This window comes from Callospermophilus lateralis, chromosome 6, assembly GCF_048772815.1.
Source record: "Callospermophilus lateralis isolate mCalLat2 chromosome 6, mCalLat2.hap1, whole genome shotgun sequence".
NCBI lineage: Eukaryota > Metazoa > Chordata > Mammalia > Rodentia > Sciuridae > Callospermophilus > Callospermophilus lateralis.
Window position 1 is genome coordinate 67,579,798 of NC_135310.1, and position 7,696 is coordinate 67,587,493.

The 7,696-nt window shown below is 33.5% G+C and overlaps 1 pseudogene; it reads right to left on the reverse strand.

Moving 5' to 3' along the window:
• Positions 1-5,429: 5,429 nt before the first annotated feature.
• Positions 5,430-6,020, reverse strand: LOC143401887 (transmembrane emp24 domain-containing protein 2 pseudogene; annotated as a pseudogene).
• Between the last annotated feature and the right edge of the window lie 1,676 nt (positions 6,021-7,696).

Genomic DNA, 7,696 nt, shown 5'->3' on the forward strand with positions numbered 1-7,696 from the left:
TAAGAGGTTTGTACTCTCTTGTAGGGTTTTCCTGCATGAAGGCCACTGGATATACAGGGAAGATTATAAAGAATCCCAAAGGAGGTTCCATATGGAACTGGTTGGGGAAGGGGAATAATAATCAATACCAAAATATTCCCCGGATTCATGTCCTTTATCTTCAACAAGCTTCAAAAGTTTTAATAAGCACAGAGAATAGATGACTAAGTATCTAAGAATCATAGCACACTGTCAGAAGATTGGATACATACAATAAAATGAATAGCACTGGAAATGAAAAAAAAAAGAAAAGAAAAGAAAATTATGTTTCTAGTGTTTAGTTGTTCTAAGAAGATAAACATTTTAGGAAAATAGAGTATTAATGTATTATGTGTTTATAGAATACGTAAGAATAAAATACAGAACAAAAAATCAAAATGAAAATGGAAAAGAATTAAAACATATTGTTACAAGATCCTATGTTATATATTGAGTGTTTAGTAATATTTGAAGACAAATTCAGATTATTTTCATGTACATTGTAAGGTGCAGGATTCAAAATGAACATGCAAAAAATCAATAGAATTCTTATACACTAATTGCAAATAATCTGAAAAAGAAATCAAGAAAGCAATTTCATTTACAATAAGCTTAAGAAAGCACCTAGGAATACTTCAAAAGAGGTTAAATATCTCGTTAACTATAAGATTGATTAAAGAAATTGAAGAAGCCACAGAAAGATGGAAACACATCCAATGTTCATGAACTGGAAGAATCAATACAGCTAAAATGTTCATTGGGCTGGGGATGTGGCTCAAGCGGTAGCGCACTCGCCTGGCATGCTGGGTTCGATCCTCAGCACCATGTAAAAATAAAAAATAAAGATGTTGTGTCCACTGAAAACTAAAATAAATATTTTAAAAAATTCTCTCTCTCTCTCTCTTAAAAAAAATATTCATACTGCTGGGTGTGGTGGTGCATGCTTGTAATCCCATCAGCTTGGGAGGGATTACAAGCATGCACCAAAACAAACGAAACCAAAAACACCCAAATAACCAAAGCAATCTTGAGCCCAAAGAACAAAGCAGGAGGTATTATAGTATCTAATTTCAAAATGTACTACAAAGCTACAATAAGCAAAGCAGCTTGATATTGTTATAAAAATAGACATAGATCAATGGAACAGAATAGAGAGCCTAGAAGTAAATCCAGCTTTTATAGTTAACTGATTTCTGACAAAGGTGCTAAGAACATGAATCGGGAAGGGATAATCCCGTCAATGGTATTGGAAAACAGGTTTATTTATATGCAGAAGAATGAAACTAGACTCCAGTCTCTCATCTTGTACAAAACTCCACATAAATAGAAGATAAGAAACTTTGAAACTATTAGAAGAAAATATAGGAAAAATATTTCAGAACATAGCAATAGGCAAGGATATTTTAGATAAATACCCCAAAACTCAGGAAACAAAAGCAGAAATGGACAAATGGGATAACATCAAACTAAAAAGCTTACATATAGTAAAATAAACAAAAGAGAGAAGAGACAACCTACAGAATGGAAGAAAATATTTGTAAATTATTCATCTGACAAAAGGTTAATATGCAGAGTGGTAAGGAACAAAAACAACTCAATAACAACAAAAAACTAAACAACAACAGCAAAACCCAAATAACCTGATTTCAAAAATGGGCAATAGACTTAAATATGCATTTCTAAAATAAAGACATACAAATGACCATCAGGCTCATAAAAATTGCCTAATATCACTAATAATCAGGGAAATGCAATTCAAATAGAAGGCAATAACACCTTATTTCAGTAAGAATGGCTGTTAAAAAAAACAAAAAACAAAAACACAAGAGATAACATGTTCCAACAAGAATATGTAGAAAAGGAAACACTTGCACACTATCAGCAGGAATGTAAATTAGTACAGCCATTATGGAAAATAGTAAGAGGTTCCTCAAAAAATGAAAAATATATTATATATATTATCCAGAAATTCTACTAATGAGTAAGCAGCTAAAAGTAATGAAATTAGTATGTCAAATCAGTATTTCTGTACAGTAGCCAAGAAATGGAAACAGTTTGAGTCAATCTATTGAACAGAAAAATAAAATGTACAATGGTTGTAGGATAAAATACCATTTTGCCATAAAATGAATAAAATCCTGTCATTTGTAAGACGGATTGAATGTCATTATGTTAAGCAAAATAAGCCGGGGTAATATTGCAAGATCTCACTTATACTGGAATCTAAAAAGTTGATCTTATAGAATTTAAAAGTAGAATGGTAGCTAGGAAAATAGGGGTGAGTCAAGGGAATAAAGGGTGGCTACCACATAGTAAGTTATAGTTTTATAGTTAGATAAGTGGAAAAACGTCTGGTGTGCTATTGCACACTAGGGAGACTATGGACAACAACAATGTTCTATACAGTTAAAAAGTGCTTGAAAAGATATCTATATATCTCTATCTATCTGTCTGTCTATCTATCTATCTATCTATCTATCTATCTATCTATCTATTTTTTGAGACAGGGTCTCACTAAGTTTCCTGGGATCTTGCTAAATTGCTGAGGCTGGTTTTCAACTTGTGGTCCTCCTGTCTCAGCTTCCCGAGTTGCTCAGAATCCAAGTATGCATCACCATGCCTGGTGAAGAAAGAGTTTTTGAACATTTTCACCACAAATAAGTGGTAAATATTTGAGGTGATATATATGTTTTCCCTCATTTGAACATTATACAACATATACATGTATGTGCTAAAACATTGAAGGATATGCCATTCAATTTTATGCCAAAACTTTTAAAAAAACCTTACTATAAATTTATAGTTACAGTTTGATGTGGCATAGGTGAAAGCAGAGGTACATGTATCAATGAGAGTTGATAGAGAGCACAGAAGCAGACCTATACAAAAAACTAGTCTATGACAAGGATGTCAAAGGCAATTCAATGGAGAAAGAGTAATCTTTTGAAATAATGATACTGGGATATGAGTACAATCATGTTTAAAAAATCCTCAATACATACTTTGGGTTTACAAAAATGACTGAAAATGGATCATAGTCCTAAGTATAAACTGTAAAACTATCAAACTTCTAGAATAAATAGGAACAAATCTTCATGAACTTGGGTTAGTAATGAGTTTATAGATACAATAAACTATGAAACTATACAGCCAAAACCTAAACTATACAGCCAAAAACATAATTTCTAAAAGAAAAATTAATGTGCTGTTCTTGATCAAAATGAAAACTTTTTTCTGCAAAGGACATTGTTAAGAAAAAGAAAAGACAGCATATTGCTTGAGAGGAAATCATATATTTTATAAATGCCTTATTTTTAAAATACAAGACTGATAGAATTCTATTTAATGATTAATTTTAAAAATGGCCAAAGAGGATATAAAAATGGCAAATAAACATAGGAAGATGTTTAACATAATTATTTATTAGAGCAGTGAAAATCAAAGCCATAATATAATATCATTGCAGATTTATTAGAATAGCAAAATTTTTGAAATCTGTAATATGGAGTTCTGATGATAACACAGAGCATTTGGAAATTCATTGCTGATGGAAATACTAAATGGTACAGTCACTCTGGAAACAGAATTTTCTTATGAAGTTAAGCACATAATGACCATACATAAGTCTTTACCATAAATTTTCAAAAGTAAAAGAATTATGTTCACACATAAAATTATATGTGAAAATTTATTGTCTCTGAAAACTGAAAACAACCTAGATATCTTTCAAAAGGTAAACAGATAACAAAACTGTAGTACATCCAACAATGAAATATTACTCATCAATAAGAGTGAACCATTGACTCAGACAACAGCAGGAATGATGACTCTTAAGTATACTTTGCCAAATGAAAGAAAATAGACTCAAAAGACTACAATATGTGATTTTTCTATATACAGCATTCTGGGGAAACTATACCAATAAAAAATAGATCAGGCCTTGCCAGAGATTGGAGGTAAGAGTGAGGTTTGACAATAGTGGTTGTATAAGGTAACTTACAGGGTAATTGAACTTTCTTTCTTTCTTTCTTTTTAAGAATTATTTATTTATTGAACCTGGTGTATATAAAAATTTACATCTTTTAATACAATTTTGAAGTGTTTTCTCACACACACACACACACACACACACACACACACACACACAGAATTGATATGCAACAGTTGTCCTAAGGTGAAACAGTCACCAATAAACGGTTGCAAGTATTTTCACCCAAAGTTGAAAAATAGTCCTGAACATCAAAACCTGTAACAAATTTAAATTAATCATATAAAACTTGTTTCTTGTAGTTTTCCCTTTGCAAATATTCAAAACAATCTGCCAAGTAACTAATATACATTGGTCACGACATAATCCTGGATCATTTCCACACCAAAACCAGATGCTCCTTTAATTTTAAACCCATCATCGGAGATGGAGAGAAAGTCCTTTCATTTTATATAAAACAGAATTCACATGTACCAACAAAGAAAGGCCCATGAGAAACAAAAACAGAAACCCTAGTATTGACACTGATACTCAGTGTCTTAAAGTGGCTCAAAAGACTTGCTCAAAAATCAAATAGAGGCTGTAGATCACTACAATGAAACCCAAGAGGCTTTAACCTTTTGGCATCAGATTTTTCCAGTTGTGTGAATGAATACTTTCTAGGTGCCAAGTGTGAAAAAGGGGATGTGCCAGTGTGGAAAGCATTTGCTCAAACACCCAGAGAACCAGCTTTACCAGAGACTTCTTTTGGGGTCAGGCAAAAACAAACAAAAAAAGATTATAAGCTCCTAGTGTCATCCTTTTAAGCGGATGTGAATGAGTCCTAAGGTCAAATGTAAAACTGTGGGACAAGTCTCATGTTTAAAACAAACAAATAAACAAACAAAAGACAAAGTATAAACACACTCAGCCTCATAGTACACTCCCCAGTCAGCACGGCTATCAGGCTGGGCAGAAAATGTCAAGATATAGACTATTGCTTCATGTGATGACTCAATAAAATGAACCATTACTGACCTGAACCACAGGATGAGGGAATCCAAAGAATGCAGCTATTTTAGTAAAGTACTATCAGGCTCTGTGCTGATTTTCTAAACAAACTGCATTTATTACAAAAACAAAAGGGAAATAAGACGTAATAAAGACTATACTTCTATATTTCATTTACAGTGTTTGAGTTCTGGAAGGACCTGTGTAACAGAGGCAACATACAAATAAGAAATTTTATGTCAATCAAATGTCAAATTTTCACTACAACTTTCCTAAGAAGGTTTTTTCCCCCAATATCTATTAATCACAAAGAAATATAAGCTGTGAAAGTACAGTTCAGAAAATAACAATGTAGAAACTAAGGACTTTATTATGATCAAAATGGGTGGTAAACAAATGAATTATGAGTTAGGGATCATCAGGAAAAGGCCTTTTAAACAACTCTCCAGACTTTAAAAAAAAAAAAAAATCTCTTCAGATAGTAGATCTGTCCCAATGTCATGGCAACTAGAACAAGAGTTTCAAAGAAGGACCAAAGAACCACTCTGCTGGTTGTGTTGTAATTGATGGCTCTCCCTGACTTCCATGTACTCCTGTTCAAGCTTTACAACAGTTATTGTCACCACTAATTCATTAATCTTTTCTTCTAGCATGTTCTAGTGAACTTCTGTTTCCATGTCTTGTCCTTCTGGAGCCTGCCCAACATCAACGGGAACATCACTATCTTGGGAGTCATGATAGACATCCTACTCCTAAAGCAAAACTTATATGTTCTGTCCCTGTGAGCAGCAAACGTGTATTTCCCACTGGACTCCTGGTCTCTTTTATAAATTCTTTTATTGTCAGGGCCTGTAATCTCCATGTTAATGACCACGAAGCCGCTCTCTGCCACCTCTAAGATGAGGCTCATCTTAGTGCCCAAGGGGTCCAGCTGGAATAAACACTACTTGGCTTGCTTGTGGGTGCTGATCAAGTAGCCTGAGGCTATGGCCAGGAGCACCAGGAGCTCAGCGACTGTCACCATGGTGGGAATAGGGCGGAAGCCAGGACCCTGACTGCATCCTCCACAGCTTGTGCGGCCACCTCAGCTCTGGACTGAACTGGTCTGTGTGATATTGTGGTGGTCAGTACAAAACTGAATTTACTTGTTAAACCCATGGGACTGTAAGTTACAAAGAATGCTTAAACTTTAAGCAATAAAGAATGACTTTTTATGCTTTTTTATATGCAAAAAATTAACCAAAGGAGTATTCCATAATGAAATGGAGACTTTGAAAAAATACCTCAAGGTATATCATATTATATTATATAGTAAAAATTCACCAAAGGCAAAGGAGAAGAACTGACCCAAATTTTTAAAATTTTGATTAGATACTATAAAGCTAAAAATAAAAATTGACTACCAAAATCTGTACTCTAGTTGATCAATTTGTTTTCCATACAGATATGTTTTTGTTATTCTTAAACTACTTTATGTGTAAAGTAGGGCCGAACAAATAAGCACATATATTATAGATAATGAGAACCAAGTTCTTCACTGTCAAAGAAAAAGTCACAAAGAAGCAAGATAGGGGAGGCTAGCATGAACCCTGTGGTACTAGATTAGAATTGCTGGTCAATATTAATTCATGTTTAATATACATTCAGAAATAAATATTATGGTTGTTATATTTAGCAAGTAATAATGCAGAACTTCCAGTTAAATGTGAATTCCAGATAGGCAAGAATATTTTTTTTTAGTATAATCATGCCCTATATGATAACTAGGACATATGTATATTAAAAATTCATTGTTTATCTGAAATTCAGTTTTAACTGGGCCTTCTGTCTTTTATTTGGTTATTCTAAATTAGAGATATGTGCATGCACATGGGTGCAAATGCACACCTAGGCTTCCTGGCTCTGTTCTGTGAGAGTGCTAGAAGTATTAAAGTGTCAGGGGCAATACAACCAGCAACCCACATCTTGGTCTCCAAGTATCATTTATCCACCAATAAAATAAACATGGGTGCCTTGGGGGGATGGCTGATTCTAGTTTTGGGACAGGAAAACAAAGATGAGCCTTCGATGTTTTGTAGTAACAGAAAGTTAGGAAGGGCTTAAAGGAAAACAAAACCAAACAACAGGAGAAAAAGAAGTAATAAGAACAGGGAAGCATGATGAAGTACACTGAAGCCTTCTTTAAAAAGCCCCCAGCAGTCTAAGCTGAAAAATTTGAGAAGCAAAATAAATAACAGTAGTAATGAATGATAAACCAAAAATAAAATGGATATCCTTCAGTGCATATGGGAATACATGACTGACTGAATGAATGAATGCACATAAATGGAAAGAAATGATAAACATTCTCCACAAGACTCCAATCAATAAATATAGAGGAAGGAGGAAAGTAGATATGATTGGTAATATACTTCTGTGGTAATTATTACAGACAAGACAAAGATGCTTACTAAATTCAATGGACAAAGTACCAGAGAGTAAGAAGATTTGCACAGCCTCACCAAATCTCTACAAAAATAGTCATTAATTATTGTGGTATTTTCAGCATAAATCTACAAATTCTTTGATAGTCTTCCCTCCAGGAGGCAGAGCTTGATTCCTTTCCCCTTTAGGGACTAGACTTAAGATTTGCCCCTAACAAATAAATAGTTTTGAAAGGAAAAAAATATTATATTGGAGAGATTAGGCAAATACTACCTT